At 43.3% G+C, this 17,573-nt stretch overlaps 1 protein-coding gene across 1 annotated transcript in view; it reads right to left on the minus strand.

Moving 5' to 3' along the window:
- LOC311121072 (uncharacterized protein) overlaps positions 1–17,573 on the minus strand; it is a gene marked incomplete at its 5' end in the record, with an annotated part of 289,117 nt that overhangs the window by 175,787 nt on the left and 95,757 nt on the right.

Raw genomic sequence — 17,573 nt, forward strand, 5'->3', positions numbered from 1 at the left:
CAAACACACACACACACATGGTCTCTCCTGAGAAAGCTGATGCTTTAGGATAACCAGCAATAGTAAAACACATCCCCAAACGTCGGAAAACCATATTACATTTCTATTTCAGTTCAGTTCCCAAGCTTACATGGTTTATTAAGGTGGTCTGATAGCACATATCCAGAAAGAGGCACACACACACACACACACACACACCCGCACACACACAAAAAACACACACACACAAAGTAACGCAGCAACGGAGGAACACAGGCCTACTTTGCCCCAGAAGAGTTCCTGAGATTATCAATTTGAATCATAGTATCCATATGACGGTAAGAGGTAGTGGAACTATCATCAATCAGGAATAACCTACATTCTTTAAGTGGAACTATCATAAATCAGGAATAGCCTACATTCTAACATTAATTAAGAGGAAATATCACCAATCAGGAATAGCCTACATTTTTTAAGTGGCATTATCATCAAAATATGAAGACATAGGTGTGATGATGTGCCTGTGAGCTATATTCACTTGACGGACATTTCCCTCCATTTCTCCCCACACAAACGGACTAATTCTTGCTTGCTAACCTATGCTTTCACTAGTCCTCAAATATTGTAAAGGAACATGTAAAGAAACTAACACCAGAGTCTGATAATCATATTATACATTTTTAAATGTTTAGTAATTGTCTTTCTTTGGTTTGGTATTGCTAACCTGTCTACTTACTTCCCACCGCCATGAGCTAGCTCCTCCTACTAGGTGACCGCGCACTGGTGAAGTTCACAGGTTTAGCCACGGTCCTTGCTATCAGGATTCTATGGGACGTCCCAACTCTGATGTTACCCAATTTAAGTTGAAATGTAAAATGGTTAAGGTTAACTATTACAGTTTTTTCTGATTGGTTAAGCACATTTTTTGTAACTATTGGCTATTTTTGCAAAACTCTACACACAAATAAGAAAACCTTTCACCCAATTATAAAAACATTTTAGTTCTCTTGCAAAAGCGAACACAGCTAGATTAACTCTTCACACCTTCTTAAAAATTGTGTTTTCGTATCAAACAGTAAACACAAGCCATCATCTACTAAGCACACAATATGCCAACTACACACTGATGGTATGAATACAAAACACATCTGGCTTTTGCTTTCTCTGTGTACAGATGTCAATTTGAGGTCATACTTTTGTCATAGTGTCATGTAAACATACAAGGATCCAAACTTCAAGTATTGGTGTTTATTCACACTCATCAAAACCAAGACAAAGTCAGAACACAAAATAGTAATTTCACAAAAAAAAGAAAAACAATCAGCCTACATCATGTCGTCTTTCTGGGTCCGGCCACAAAATTTCGTCCACATCGCATGCGATATCCTCCAGTCCAAGGCACCGGGGAAAATATCTCCTTGAATGCCGTATCCAGGCCTGACATGATGCCTGGTCAATATCTCCACATGCCTCCTCCATTGCCTGTAAAAGGGCTACCTGTTGATGAGGATGACGGTCGTACACTTTCCAGCGCCAGGCAGAGAAGAACTCCTCGATGGGATTTAAGAATGGAGAGTATGGAGGGAGGTTGAGTGCCATGAAGAATGGGTGGTCTGTAAACCAGTTGCGGACCAAAGCAGCCCTATGGAAACTAACATTGTCCCATATGATGACATATCGGGTATGCTCTGGTCTCTGAACAGTGAGCATGTCATGTAAGGTGTCCAGGAATGCAATAATGTGTGCAGTGTTGTATGGGCCTAAGGTTGCATGATGGTGAACAACACCATTTTGGCTTATAGCTGCACACATGGTTATGTTACCACCACGTTGTCCTGGGACATTGATGATGGCACAGTGTCCAATAATGTTCCTGCCACGTCTCCTGGTTTTACTGAGGTTAAAACCGGCCTCATCTACAAAAAGTAGCTCATGTCCCATGGCATCTGCTTCTAGTTCCATCACTCTCTGGACAAGACAAAACAAATGCAACACATCAGGCCCATGCACAGCACTACAGTATGCACTTCCAAATTCAGAACCAATGACACTATAGCTTACCTGCACATAGTCATATCGCAGTTGCTTTACACGTTCTGTGTTTCTCTCGAAAGGAACTCTGTAAATTTGCTTCATTCTTATTCTGTGGCGCGCAAGTACACGACTTAGTGCAGAAATACTTACACTGTGTATATTTTGAAAGATGGTGTCATTATCAATTATGCGCTGCTGTATTTCGCGCAGTCTTATTGCATTATTGGCAATCACCATGTTCACTATATGGGTCTCTTGCTCTGGAGTGAACATTCTTCCTCTGCCCCCAACATCTGGACGTCTAGCAATTCTGTAAAGTAACAATTTCAGTATTTTTGCATGTTTGGTACTGTTGTGTTTCTCATTAGAGTATGGCAGTGCTACAAAGTAGTTACCGATTCTCATTTCGAAATGTCCTAATGATGCTTGCCACAGTGTAGCGGCTCAAATTAGGCTGAACCCGTTGGCCAGCTTCCCTCAGGGTCATCCCATGGTTGATGACATGGTCCACTATTGTAGCTCTGATGTCATCAGTTATTTTATTTCTTACTCTTCTTACCCTTCCTCTTTCCCCTCCTCGTCCTCTTCTTGCTCCTCCTTGTCCTCTTCCTCTAACTTCCTCTAACCCTCTCGCTTCTTCAACTCCACGTCCTCTTCCTCCAACTTCTTCAACTCCACGTCCTCTCCCTCGGCCTCCTCGGCCTCCTCTGATTCTCACTCTTCTCCCTCTTACTGCTCCTTCCATTGTACTCCACACAGACAGCTTACCTGTGGCTTATTTATAGTGCTTAGGCTGATTGCAAAGTGAACTAATTATCTACAACAGTTTTCACATGTGCAAGTGTGCCAGACAGTTGGCAAAATAGTGTTAATGATAGCCATACATGTGTATAATTTTGCTAGGAGTGTGTTGGAAATTTGGTAATTGAGTGTAAGCAGTAAGTTGTGTTTAAAGTTCTGCAAAAAGAGTGTTGTGCAGTGAATTGTGCCTACAGTTTTGCAAAGTGTGTGTTACAAAATTGTAAACTGAGTGCAAAGCAGTGTTTGTGCTTTTAGTTTTGCAAACTCAGTGAGTGGTTTTGCTATACGTATTAATAGTTTTAGAAATTGTGCTACAAGAATCACGATTAGCGCTTAAGCATTCAGAAAAAACTGTAACTCTTGAGGTAGGTGTTACAGAGCTCTGCCAGTTATCCTCAGCTGTGTGACTTTGATATATTGTCAATTACACTGTCAGTTATAGGGCCTTTTGCCTTTTGTCCTTGAGTCAAGTAATATTGATATTGGCCATTCCGGTTTATATATTTTTTTTAAATGTCTACATATGTTTGGCTACTATTTTTCATAATTTTTCATAATCTGTACATTTTGTAAATAACCTCTGGATCCAGTTCTCATCATCACCTGCACTGTCAAATTAATACCACCTATTTTTGCACCTGAACCTCAACTGTCGCTGTTAGTTGCACACTAACTAACTTGGCTGCTCAATCCTCTATCTTAACAGTAGGACAACATTAATCACATTAAAGGTGCTTAGCTAAAATGATTATTGTGTAGACAAATCAAAAGGGTGTGTGGAATCAAAAACAGATCATATAAACAGGGAAAAAGAGCCAGCAATAATAGCAGTTTTGCATTATTGTTATTTTTTCATAGCAACATCTTAAAGGTAGACTCAGAAAAATGACGTTGCCACGAGCAGCACAGGAGATATTGAGATGAGCGAGATGCAAGACTTCGCTCTCACACAGTCACACAAATTATCGACGCATGTGCACGGGTTGAAAATGTCGCTGAGTCTACCTTTAAAAGACTGCACACTGACATACGTTTCAGCTTTCTCAGTGCTTCTACTATTGCAAATCACAATCAAGTGAGTGCTGGCCCTTTTTTCAACCTTAAAAGACACAAGGATAATATTGTAGATTGGTTCTAGTTCTCACTTTACACAAACATGTCAAAATAGTAGCTACAATATAGAGAACAGTGCAATGACATGTAGTTGACAATTGGCACTTGGAAGTGACAGTTAGTGGATTGTTAGTTAGAGCATCCATCTCCAGATATTCTCTGGGGTACTTTCCAAATAAATCGAGGCAGGGAAGTGGGGTGAGCTCTAGGGAACACCCCATGTTTGGCTGTCAAATGGGTGTTATTAGGGAGGATTCCCCCTGGGCTTCCGCTAACACACACACATACTGCGCACACACACACACACACGTCCCCCTGGGGACTGTGTTAATACGGTTATGATAGCTCAAACGCATGTCGCCACCAACCCTCTAATTTAGGCTGTCACGGAAAAGACAAAAACAGAGTCAGGAAAACCAACGTTCTTTCTTCTCTCTCTCTTCCTCCCTCTCGCTCATCGGGGACCACGTTGAAAACAAGTGGAATCTCTTTAACGTGTTATCCCCTGGGTTTTATTTTCTCCCGATAAATACATTAATCAATCAATCAAACCTCCTACAATGTTGTGTGCCTCTCACTCACATAGTCTTCTTAGTAAGTGCTGTTGAGCTGAGAGATAGGCAGGTATGGTGGTGCTGCAGTGTGTGTGTGTGTGTGTGTGTGTGTGTGTGTGTGTTCATCCTCTCCTTTCATCTTCCTTTCAGACAGAGGGTCAGTGGAGCAGGAGACACATACACACACAATCACACGTCTCCCTGGGGATTGTGCTAATAGGGTTATGATAATTCAAACGCCAGTCGCCACCAACCCGCTAATTTCGGCTGTCATGGAAAACACAAACCTCTCTCTCTCTCTCTCTCTCTCTCTCTCTCTCTCTCTCTCGCTCTCTCTCTCTCTCTCTCTCTCTCTCTCTCTCTCTCTCTCTCTCTCTCTCTCTCTCTCTCTCTCTCTCTGTCCCTCTCTCTCTCGCTCTCTCTCTCTCTCTCTCTCTCTCTCTCTCTCTCTCTCTCTCTCTCTCTCTCTCTCTCTCTCTCTCTCTCTCTCTCTCTCTCTCTCTCCCTCTCAATTCAATTTCAATTTAAGAGCAAGTGAAGTAGATAGTAAACAAAAGTGAAACAAACAATAAATATTAATGTCATATGATGTATATATACAGTGTTGTAACAATGTGCAAATAGTTAAAGTACAAATGGGAAAATAAATAAACATAAATATGGGTTGTATTTACAATGGTGTTTGTTCTTCACTGGTTGCCCTTTTCTTGCGGCAACAGGTCATAAAACTTGCAGCTGTGATGGCACACTGTGGTTTTTCACTGTGTACTCTCTGTTTAGGGCCAAATAGCATTCTAGTTTGCTCTGTTTTTTTGTTTGTTCTTTCCAATGTGTCAAGTAATTCTCTTTTTGTTTTCTCATGATTTGGTTGGGTCTAATTGTGTTGTTGTTGTTGTTGTCTTGGGGCTCTGTGGGGTCTGTTTGTGTTTGTGAACAGAGCCCCAGGACCAGCTTACTTAGGGGACTCTTCTCCAAGTTCATCTCTCGGTAGGGATTGGCTTTGTTATGGAAGGTTTGGGAATCGCTTCCTTTTAAGTGGTTCTAGAATTTAACAGCTCTTTTCTGGATTTGGATAATTAGCGGGTATTTGCCTAATTCTGCTCTGCATGCATTATTTGGTGTTTTTCGTTGTACGCAGAGGATATTTTTGCAGAATTCTCAATTTGGTGTTTGTCCCATTTTGTGAATTCTTGGTTGGTGAGCGGACCCCAGACCTCACAACCATAAAGGGCAATGGGTTCTATAATTGATTCAAGTACTTTTTGCCAGATCCTAATTGGTATGTCAAATGTTATGTTCCTTTTGATGGCATAGAAGGCCCTTCTTGCCTTGTCTCTCAGATCGTTCACAGCTTTGTGGAAGTTACCTGTGGCGCTGATGTTTAGCCCGAGGAATGTATAGTTTTTTGTGTGCTCTAGGGCAACGGTGTCTAGATGGAATTCGTATTTGTGGTCATGGCAACTGGACCTTTTTTTGAACACCATTATTTTTGTCTTACTGAGATTTACTGTCAGGGCCCAGGTCTGACAGAATCTGTGCAGAAAATCTAGGTGCTGCTGTAGGCCCTCCTTGGTTGGTGACAGAAGCACCAGATCATCAGCAAACAGTAGACATTTGACTTCAGATTCTAGTAGGGTGAGGCCGGGTGCTGCAGACTGTTCTAGTGCCCTCGCCAATTCGTTGAAATACAGTGGGGAGAACAAGTATTTTATACACTGCTGATTTTGCAGGTTTTCCTACTTACAAAGCATGTAGAGGTCTGTAATTTGTATCATAGGTACACTTCAACTGTGAGAGATGGAATCTAAAACAAAAATCCAGAAAATCACATTGTATGATTTTTAAGTAATTAATTTGCATTTTGTTGCATGACATAAGTATTTGATCACCTACCAACCAGTAAGAATTCCGGCTCTCACAGACCTGTTAATTTTTCTTTAAGAAGCCCTCCTGTTCTCCACTCATTACCTGTATTAACTGCACCTGTTTGAACTCGTTACCTGTATAAAAGACACCTGTCCACACACTCAATCAAACAGACTCCAACCTCTCCACAATGGCCAAGACCAGAGAGCTGTGTAAGGACATCAGGGATAAAATTGTAGACCTGCACAAGGCTGGGATGGGCTACAGGACAATAGGCAAGCAGCTTGGTGAGAAGGCAACAACTGTTGGTGCAATTATTAGAAAATGGAAGAAGTTCAAGATGACGGTCAGTCACCCTTGGTCTGGGGCTCCATGCAAGATCTCACCTCGTGGGGCATCAATGATCATGAGGAAGGTGAGGGATCAGCCCAGAACTACATGGCAGGACCTGGTCAATGACCTGAGAGAGCTGGGACCCACAGTCTCAAAGAAAACCAGTAGTAACACACTACGCCGTCATGGATTAAAATCATGCAGCGCACGCAAGGTCCCCCTGCTCAAGCCAGCGCTTGTCCAGGCCCGTCTGAAGTTTGCCAATGACCATCTGGATGATCCAGAGGAGGAATGGGAGAAGGTCATGTGGTCTGATGAGACAAAAATAGAGCTTTTTGGTCTAAACTCCACTCGCCGGTTTGGAGGAAGAAGAAGGATGAGTACACCCCAAGAACACCACCCCAACCGTGAAGCATGGAGTGGAAATATCATTCTTTGGGGATGCTTTTCTGCAAAGGGGACAGGACGACTGCACCGTATTGTGGGAGGATGGATGGGGCCATGTATCGCGAGATCTTGGCCAACAACCTCCTTCCCTCAATATGAGCATTGAAGATGGGTCATGGCTGGGTCTTCCAGCATGACAACGACCCGAAACACACAGCCAGGGCAACTAAGGAGTGGCTCCGTAAGAAGCATCTCAAGGTCCTGGAGTGCCCTAGCCAGTCTCCAGACCAGAACCCAATAGAACATCTTTGGAGGGAGCTGAAAGTCCGTATTGCCATCGACAGCCCTGAAACCTGAAGGATCTGGAGAAGGTCTGTATGGAGGAGTGGGCCAAAATCCCTGCTGCAGTGTGTGCAAACCTGGTCAAGACCTACAGGAAACGTATGATCTCTGTAATTGCAAACAAAGGTTTCTGTACCAAATATTAAGTTCTGCTTTTCTGATGTATCAAATACTTATGTCATGCAATAAAATGCAAATTAATTACTTAAAAATCATACAATGTGATTTTCTGGATTTTTGTTTTAGATTCAGTCTCTCACAGTTGAAGTGTACCTATGATAAAAAATTACAGATCTCTACATGCTTTGTAAGTAGGAAAACCTGCAAAATCGGCAGTGTATCAAATACTTGTTCTCCCCACTGTATATGTTGAAGAGGGTGGGGCTTAAACTGCATCCCTGTCTCACCCCACGGCCCTCTGGAAAGAAATGTGTGTGTTTCTTGCCAATTTTAACCGCACACTTGTTGTTTGTGTACATGGATTTTATAATGTCGTTTGTTTTTCCCCCAACCCCACTTTCCATCAATTTGTATGGCAGACCCTCATGCCAAATTGAGTCAAAAGCTTTTTTGAAATCAACAAAGCATGAGAAGACTTTGCCTTTGTTTTGGTTTGTTTGTTTGTCAATTAGGGTGTGCAGGGTGAATACGTGGTCTGTCGTACGGTAATTTTGTAAAAAGCCAATTTGACATTTGCTCAGTACATTGTTTTCACTGAGGAAATGAACTAGTCTGCTGTTAATGATAATGCAGAGGATTTTCCCAAGGTTGCTGTTGACGCATATCCCACGGTAGTTATTGGGGTCACATTGTTCTCCATTTTTGTGGATTGGGGTGATCAGTCCTTGGTTCCAAATATTGGGGAAGATGCCAGAAATAAGGATGATGTTAAAGAGTTTAATAGCTAATTGAAATTTGTGGTCTGTATATTTTATCATTTCATTGAGGATACCATCAACACCACAGGCCTTTTTGGGTTGGAGGGTTTGTATTTTGTCCTGTAGTTCATTCAATGTAATCGGAGAATCCAGTGGGTTCTGGTAGTCTTTAATAGTTGATTCTAAGATTTGCATTTGATCATGTATATTTTTTTGCTGTTTGTTCTCTGTTATAGGGCCAAAAAGATTGGAGAAGTGGTTTACCCATACATCTCCGTTTTGGATAGATAGCTCTTCGTGTTGTTGTTTGTTTAGTGTTTTCCAAGAGTCTATGGATTCTTCAATTAAATTGAGCTGATTTCTGACATATAATAATAATAATAATAATAATAATAATGCTGTTCCTTCTTTTTCCGTAGTGTGTTTCTGTATTGTTTTAGTGATTCACCATAGTGAAGACGTAGGCTCAGGTTTTTTGGTTGGATAGGTTTCTCAATTTCTTTCTTAGGTTTTTGCATTCTTCATCAAACCATTTATCTCTGTTCTTACTTTTCTTCAGTTTTCTGTTAGAGATTTTTAGATTTGATAGGGAAGCTGAGAGGTCAAATATACTGTTTAGGTTTTCTACTGCCAAGTTTACACCTTCACTATTACAGTGGAACGTTTTGTCCAGGAAGTTGTCTAGAATTGATTGAATTTGTTGTTGCTTAATTGTTTTTTGGTAGGTTTCAACACTACTTTCCTTCCATCTATAGCATTTCTTAATATTATTCAGTTCCTTTGGCTTTGATGCCTCATGATTGAGTATTGCTCTGTTCAAGTAGACTGTGATTTTGCTGTGGTCTGATAGGGGTGTCAGTGGGCTGACTGTGAACGCTCTGAGAGACTCTGGGTTGAGGTCAGTGATAAAGTAGTCTACAGTACTACTGCCGAGAGATGAGCTATAGGTGTACCTACCATAGGAGTCCCCTCGAAGCCTACCATTGACTATGTACATACCCAGTTTGCGACAGATTTGCAGGAGTCGTGACCCGTTTTTGTTGGTTATGTTGTCGTAGTTGTGCCTAAGGGGGCATATGGGGGAGGGAATGCTGTCACCTCCAGGTAGGTGTTTGTCCCCCTGTGTGCTGAGGGTGTCAGGTTCTTGTCCAGTTCTGGCATTTAGGTCGCCACAGACTAGTACATGTCCCTGGGTCTGGAAATTATTGATTTCCCCCTCCAGGATGGAGAAGCTGTCTTCATTCAAGTATGGGGATTCTAGTGGGGGGACATAGGTAGCACACAGGAGGACATTTTTCTCTGTTGAGATAATTTCCTTTTGAATTTCTAACCAAATGTAAAATGTTCCTGTTTGATTAATTTAATAGAGTGAGTTAGGTCTGCTCAATAACAAATTAGCATACCCCCTGAGTTCCTTCCCTGTTTCACACCTGGTAGTTTGGTGGATGGGACTACCAGCTCTCTGTAACCTAGAGGGCAACCAGTGGGTCCGTCTCCTCTATACCATGTTTCTTGTAGGATGACAATGTCTGTATTTCCGATTTCTTTGGTGAAGTCCAGATTCCTGCTCTTTAGGCCAAAGGCAGATGACCTCAGGCCTTGGATATTCCAGGATGAAATAATGAAGGTTTTGTGTTCCATAAAGTGTCTAATGTTGTTGGTTGTGTGGTTTGGCCTCAGGCCAGTAATTGTGAGCAGAGCCTGCTGAGCATCTGGTACATGCCATTGGCTTGGGCTAGTGTAAGAGTGGGTGTTGGGCCTGTTTGTCTGCTCACGGCCTGGGCATATGTGTGACTTTCATGTTGAGGCCCTCTTTGTGGGATGGGGGGCTTGGGGTGGGTAGGAGGGGCATAGGTCTGATCTGAGGGGGCCTAAATGGGGTGTGGGCATGGGTGACTTGGTGGGGAGTTAATTGGTGGGGGTGGGGGTGTAGATGTGGCTGATGGTAATGTGGTCTGGATGTAGGTCCTCTCTGCAGGGGTCCTCTATGTGTAGGACCTGGGGGGGGGGGGGGGGGGGGTCCCGCAGGTCTCCCTTGAGTGCTGTGGCCACCCTTTCCTGCTGTGTTCTTAGGTTGTTTGTGCCTGTGTGTATTATTATGTGGCTGGGTGATCCTAGTCGGTCCTCAGACAGAAGGTATAGGGTGCGCTGGGTGTTTGGACACCAGAGTTTAGACACTGTGTGTTTTGGAAAAAGTTTATTTTCTTGTATGTATTTCCCGTTTGAGTCCATAAGGAGTACAATCTGTGACTTGTGTATGTCCTCAGTGGGTGTGGGGGGGTCGTCATGAGGGCTATCAGGGTGTCTGACAGAGGGGTTGCTCAGAGGGGTTGGGGTCCCCAGGGCTTGGGGTTCTTCATTTGTTTGTCTGGCTGTGATGTCGAGGCTATGGTCAGGGTCTAGGGTGTACTGTTCTGCTGCGGTGTCGAGACTTTGGCCAGGATCTGAGGTGGGCTGTTCTGCTGGCTTCTCTGCGGGGGTGGCCAGCTCTCTAATGGTTTGTTCTATGTCACCCGTCATCGTTCTCACCTTCTCCTCCAGCACTCTGATCCTCTCTTCTAGTGCTCTGTTCTTCTCCTGCTCTTTCTCCTGTTGATGTTGTCTCACCACAGTCCAGAGTGCAGATATGTCTCTCTCTACCTTCAGCTCTCCAGGTCTAGTTAAGGGGGTGTTGTTGTGCTGGACTGTTGTCTGGGTCTGTGCTGACTGGAGTGTGTTCACCTGCTGTTCCAGCTCCACCTGCCTTACCTCCAGCTGGGTGAATGTATCCTTCAATTCAATGAGGGAGTAGTACTCTGTGCTGGGAAGTTGACCTTCCGCTTGGGGTTGCTCTGTGGGGTTATTTAATGAAGAGGTCTGGTCTGACCCGCTCGGGTGGGGGTATGTTTCTCAAGGGAGAGCTTCTCCTGCTGAGCTATTTCTTTGATTAGGTGAAAGTTCAGCTGGAACTGTTTGGTGCTGCCTTGAACCAAAACGGTTCCAGATTTATAGAGATTAATATTAGACGACTCAGAGTCCTCGTTGTCCAGTATCCTGAGTTTCCACCCATCGCTAACCCCCCCCCCCCCCCCACCACCTTAACAGAGGGGTAGTGTGCTAGTATAGCACTGTGCCATGCCAGGGGATGGTCTGTGTGGAAGATAAGGTTGCTTATGTTCCCATTTTTATAAATATCAGCAAAAAGTGTCTCCTGATTCCCCATAAGGAGTTTCATTTTGTACTCTTTTCGTGTCTTTTCGTTTTTTACATTCAGAGGGCACTGTATTTTAATGACCTCTGAACAGCGGGGGGGGGGGGGGGGGGGGGGGTCTTCTAAGGCCTCTCCATTTGGTTGGGGTAGACTGTGCGACTCTCCTGCCATTGTTGGGCTCAAGGGCTTTGACACCTCTCACTTCACACGTCAGTGCTAATTGAAATTGTATCTCTTTGGACTAGCAAGCTTGGTAGCCTTAGCATTCAGTCCTTATAAAGTAAAATATATCATTGTAATGTATTTTTCTTCTTGGTTTTTGAAAGTAATATACTTAAACATTACTCACTCAGTTCCAGGTTGGATGGTATTTTCAGGTTTCTGTTTGTTTGCCAGAGCATTTGCTGTATAGTTTGGGAATAGTAATCCTTGGTAGTAGAAAGCCTTCCAGGTAATTCCAGGTAATTCCGTCCAAAATCAGTTTGTAGGTTTGGAGTTTTGGTTAGGAATGAAGGTTATGTTGTGGAGGGTAGCATCTGGTATATGTCCCTGCCAAAAACTCCTACCAATAGGAGAACCCATTGAAGAACACTTTTTCTTTCCAGGTAGGACCCTTTTGGTTTCAGATAGAACCCTTTTGGATTCTATGTAGAACCATTTCCACAGAGTGCTCTACATGGAACCCAAAAGGGTACACGTGGAACCAAAAAGGGTTAAACCTGGAACCAAAAAGGGTTCTCCTATGGGGACAGCCGTAGAACTCTTTTGGAACCCTTTTTTCTAAGAGTGTACCCGCACAGCCTACCCACACTGTATCTGTTGTTAGCTAGAGCGCATGTGCCAAGACCAGAGTAGGCAAATGTTCTATTATACGCAACAGTTTTTGTGACAAGACTATCAGTAGAGTGGAAAATGCGATGGAAACACATTGAACTTTTGATTTTTATTCAGTACATGAAAATGTAAAGGGACATTTAAAAAATCTTCAACTTCATATTCATCATCTCCATAAACATATGTTTTGCAGGGAAAACAAAGAGGAAGACAAGTGTTTCCAATGGCATCGTCAACCAATTAGTAGACAATTACTAGGCAATAAGTAGGCAATGCCTACTCATAATTGGTTAAAATCACACGGTGCACACTAATGATGTCATTGGAAACAATTATCTTCCTCTATCTTTTTTACTACAAAACCTAGAAATGCGCAATGTTCATATATGTTGATGTTGGAGTCATGCTGGATATGATGAATATGAAGCAAAAATATTTGAACATTTGAAATGTCCCTTTAAGCGCAAAAAAAATATTTTGGTGTGCACTACGTCATCACACACTGCTTACGAGTCAGTTTGGTGGAAACACACCACCAGTGGGGATATTTGCATATTTTCTTTATGCATATTTTAAAATATTTACATGAAAATCTGTCGCCAATTGGATGGAAACCTAGCTACTGAGATTCACTGTCAGGGCCAAAGTCTGACAGAATATGTGCAGAAGATCTAGGTGCTGCTGTAGGCATTTAATTTCTGAGTCCAGTAGGGTGAGACCGGGTGATGCAGACTGTTCTAGTGCCCTCGCCAATTCATTAATATACAGTGCCTTTGGAAAGTATTCAGACCCCTTGACTTTTTCCACATGTTGTTATGTTACAGCCTTATTCTAAAATGGATTTAAAAAAAAAAATGTCCTCAGCAATCTACACACATACCCCACAATGACAAAGCAAAAACAGGTTTTTTGAAATTTTTGCAAATGTATTAAAAATTTAAAACAGAAATACCTTATTTACATAAGTATTCAGACCCTTTGCTATGAGACATGGAATTGACCTCAGGTGTGTCCTGTTTCCATTTATCATCCTTGAGATGTTTCTACAACCAAGCCATGAGGTCGAAGGAATTGTCCGTAGAGCTCAGAGACAGGATTGTGTCGAGTCACAGATCTGGGGAAGGGTACCAAAAAATGTCTGCAGCATTGAAGGTCCCCAAAAACATTTTGGCCTCCATCGTTCTTAAATGGAAAAAGTTTGGAACCACCAAGACTCTTCCTAGAGCTGGCCGCCTGGCCAAACTAAGCAATGGGGGGTGAAGGGCCTTGGTCAGGGAGGTGACCAAGAACCTGATGGTCACTCTGACAGAGCTCTAGAGTTCCTCTGTTGAGATGTGAAAACCTTCCAGTAGGACAACCATCTCTGAAGCACTCCACCAATCAGGCCTTTATGGTAGAGTGGCCAGATGGAAGCCACTCCTCAGAAAAAGGCACATGACAGCCCGCTTGGAGTTTGCCAAAAGGCACCTAAAGACTCTCAGACCATGTAAAACAAGATTCTCTGGTCTGATAAAAACAAGTTTGAACTCTTTGGATGCCAAGTGTCTCGTCTGGAGGAAACCTGACACCATCCCTACGGTGAAGCATGGTGGTGGCAGCATCATGCTGTGGAGTTCTTTTTCAGTGGCAGGGACTGGAAGACTAGTCAGAATTGAGGCAAAGATTAACGGAGCAAAGTACAGAGAGATCCTTGATGAAAACCTGATCCAGAGCGCTCAGGACCTCAGACTGGGGCGAAGCCTTCCAACAGGGCAACAACCCTAAGCACACAGCCAAGACAACACAGGAGTGGCTTCGGGACAAGTCTCTGAATGTCCATGAGTGGTCTGAATACTTTCCGAATGCACTGTATATGTTGAAAAGTGTGGGGCTCAAACTGCATCCTTGTCTCACCCCACGGCCCTGATGAAAGAAATATGTGTGTTGATTGCACATTTTAACTGCACACTTGTTGTTTGTGTACATTGATTTTATGTCATATGATTTCCCCCCCACTCCGCTTTCCACCAATTTGTACAGCAGACACTCATGCCAAATTGAGTCAAAAGCTTTTTTTCAACAAAGCACGAGAAGACTGCTTTTGTTTTGTTTTGTTTTTGTCAATAAGGGTGTGCAGGGTGTATACATGGTCTGCCGTATGGTATTTTGGTAATAAGCTAATTTCACATTTGCTCAGGACACTGTTGTCTGCTGATTTTTCAGAGATGACTGTTGACACAGATTCCACTGTAATTATTGGGGTAAAATTTGTCTCCACTTTTGTGGATTGGGGTGACCAGACCTTGGGGCAGATGCCAGAGCTGAGGATAATGTTGAATAGTTTAAGAATAGCCCATTAGAATTTGTGTTATGTATATTCCATCATTTCGTTTAGTATACGATCAACACCACAAGCCTTTTTGGGTTGGAGGGTTTGTATTTTGTCCTGTGGTCATAAAACATTGGGGAATCCAAAGGGTTCTGATAGTCTTTAATAGCTGATTCTAAGTTTTGTTAATTATCATGTATATGTTTTTGTTCTTGGTTCTTTGTTACATGGCCGAAAAGGTTGGAGAAGTGGTTTATCCATACATCTCCATTTTGGATAGGTAGCTCTTTGTGCTGTTGTTTGTTTAGTGTGTTGCAATTTTCCCAGAAGTAATTTGATTGTATGGGTTCTTCAATCACATTGAGCTGTTTTATGACATGATGTTTGTTATTTTCTACTTAGTGTATTTCTGTAATGTTTTAGTGTTTCACCATAGTGAAGGCGTGAGCTAAGTTTTTCTGGGTCTCTTGTTTTTGGTTGGATGGGTTTCTCAATTTTTTTCTTACGCTTTTGCATTTCTCATTGTTGTACATTTTCTTAGGTTTTCTACTTGAATTTAAATGTTATATGTTAACTGAAAGGTCAATATATATTTCCTACTGCTAAGTTTATACCTTCACTATTGCAGGGAAACTCTCTCTCTCTCTCTCTCTCTCTCTCTCTCTCTCTCTCTCTCTCTCTCTCTCTCTCTCTCTCTCTCTCTCTCTCTCTCTCTCTCTCTCTCTCTCTTAATACACTGTTTGTTTTAGCGGTACCCACAGTTTTTTTTACGTTAGGGTGGAAGAGGACAGAGGTTTAGTTTCCTCGGGTTTTGAACGGTGTGGTGTGCGCGATGGCTTCGCAGCCTAGCGCGGAGTGAGACGCTGTCGTTATGGCATGGATTCAGGTGTGTTCCAGAGAATGGAATTAAGGTGGAGAAGGTTCTGCTCACAGTCGGCGAACAGGTAGGAGCTGAATTTATACATTCCGCTTCTAGAATAAACAAGCTGTGGTTATGTTCATGAAAATAACACATTTGGTGGGTTGGCTCATTGCTAGTGGAATATTTGTAAGGGGTGTGTTGGTGCCAATTTCTCCTCTTTCTACCCCTTCGACTAGGGTGGCAATTGCAAATTTGCCTCCATTTATTACGGATGATCAAATCAAGAAGGAGCTGAGTCATTCTGGTAAGTTTGCTAGTGGTTTTCGTGTACTGTCGGCAGGGTTTCAGGCAGATTCCGTCAAGCATGTTGTTTCGTTCCGGAGGCAAGTGTTCATGTTTCTGAATAACAATGTGCAACAGTTAAATGTGCACTTTAAAGTGAGGCAGGTTGAGGGGCTCTACGCAGGGTTTGCCAGCACAGATAGTCTACGGTGCTTTGAGTGTGGGGATTTGGGGCATAAGAGCTTTGCTTGCCCACATAAAGGTTATAGACAAGGTGAGGGTACAAGCACCAGTGTGGGAAATCGAGGTCAACGTGAAGGGGACTATGAGACGCAGGCAGCAGAGGCTGGGCCTAGTCATGCTACAGATGGTAGTGTAGCTAAGGCTGGGTCTAGTCATGCTACAGATGGTAGTGTAGCTAAGGCTGGGTCTAGTCATGCTATAGATGGTGGAATAGATGAGGCTGGGTCTAGTCATGTTATGGATGGTGGTGTAGATGAGGCTGGGTCTAGTCATGCTATAGATGGTGGAGTAGATGAGGCTGGGTCTAGTCATGATATGGATGGTGGTGTAGATGAGGCTGGGTCTAGTTATGTTATGGATGGTGGTGTAGATGAGGCTGGGTCTAGTCATGTTATGGATGGTGGTGTAGATGAGACTGGGTCTAGTCATGTCATGGATGGTGGTGTAAATGAGGCTGGGCTTAGTCAGGTTATGCTAGTGGGTGAGGAGAGTATAGTGGGGAAGTGTAAGCTACTGGGGGGGTGGAGGAGGGTGTCAAGCGGAAGAGGAAAAAGGGGGAGAAGAAAGGAGGTGGGAGGGGAGAGGCTGGTGTGGTCGAAGGCACCAAGAAACCTTTGCCTGGTGCCAGGGGGAGGCCCCGACTAGAGAGAAAGGGCAGGTGGTCAGGATGGGAGATGGAGATGAGGAGGAGGAAGGTGAGTCTGAGGAAGAGGACGATGAGGAGGATTTCTTTTCAGACTCCTCCTCAATGGGTCCAGAGCTGACAGCCAGTCAGTCAGAGGGGTCAAAGTACACGGTGAGGGAACTGTCAAGGTTCCTGAATGAGACTAAGGGGAAAAAAGTTAGGCTTTTTTTTGCGATCCGAGAAAGTTTGTAAGGTCAGTACAACATGCTATTAAAAATGAGGGGCATGGTGTTCTCTCACCCAGGAAACGGTTTAGTTTGAGGAAGTGGGTCACAACCGTGCGTAAAGGTCTACCTTCCGACGTTGTTTAGATTAAGATGAATAGTTTCTTTCTGGCACTTGGGCTTTTTGAGCTTTGCTATTGGTCTCTTTCTTTGCTGGCTTTTCTCCCACTTCTTATGGAGACTCTTTGGGTAGGCTCACTTAATATTAATGACGCCAGAGATGTGGGAAAGAGGAGTGTGTTGGGTGAATAAGTACAGGTGTTGTTTCTGCAGGAGACGCATAGTGATGTGGTGAATGAAGTTGATTGGGGGCTCTGGTGGAAAGGGGCAAGTGTGCTGAGCCATGGGACAAATGTTAGTGCAGGGGTGGCAGTCCTTTTTGTACCGGGTCTGTCTTTAAAATGTGCTCCTCAAAAGAGGTGTGTAGGGGTAGACTGCTTGTAGTATAAGCAGAAATTAACAACAGGGGTTTTGGCGGGGACTGGAACTGTACAATGGATTTTACTAAAGACAGAAATGGGGAGGAGCCTCATTCAGGCTCAGTGGGGGTGTTAAGGGACATCATTAATCAGTTTGACCTAGTGGATGTTTGGAGAACTAGACATCCCAACACAAGACAGTATACATGAGTGAAGGGCTTTGGGGCTAAGGTGAATGC

Source organism: Coregonus lavaretus (genome assembly GCF_964263955.1).
Source record: "Coregonus lavaretus genome assembly, chromosome: 3".
Taxonomy (NCBI): Eukaryota; Metazoa; Chordata; class Actinopteri; order Salmoniformes; family Salmonidae; genus Coregonus; species Coregonus lavaretus.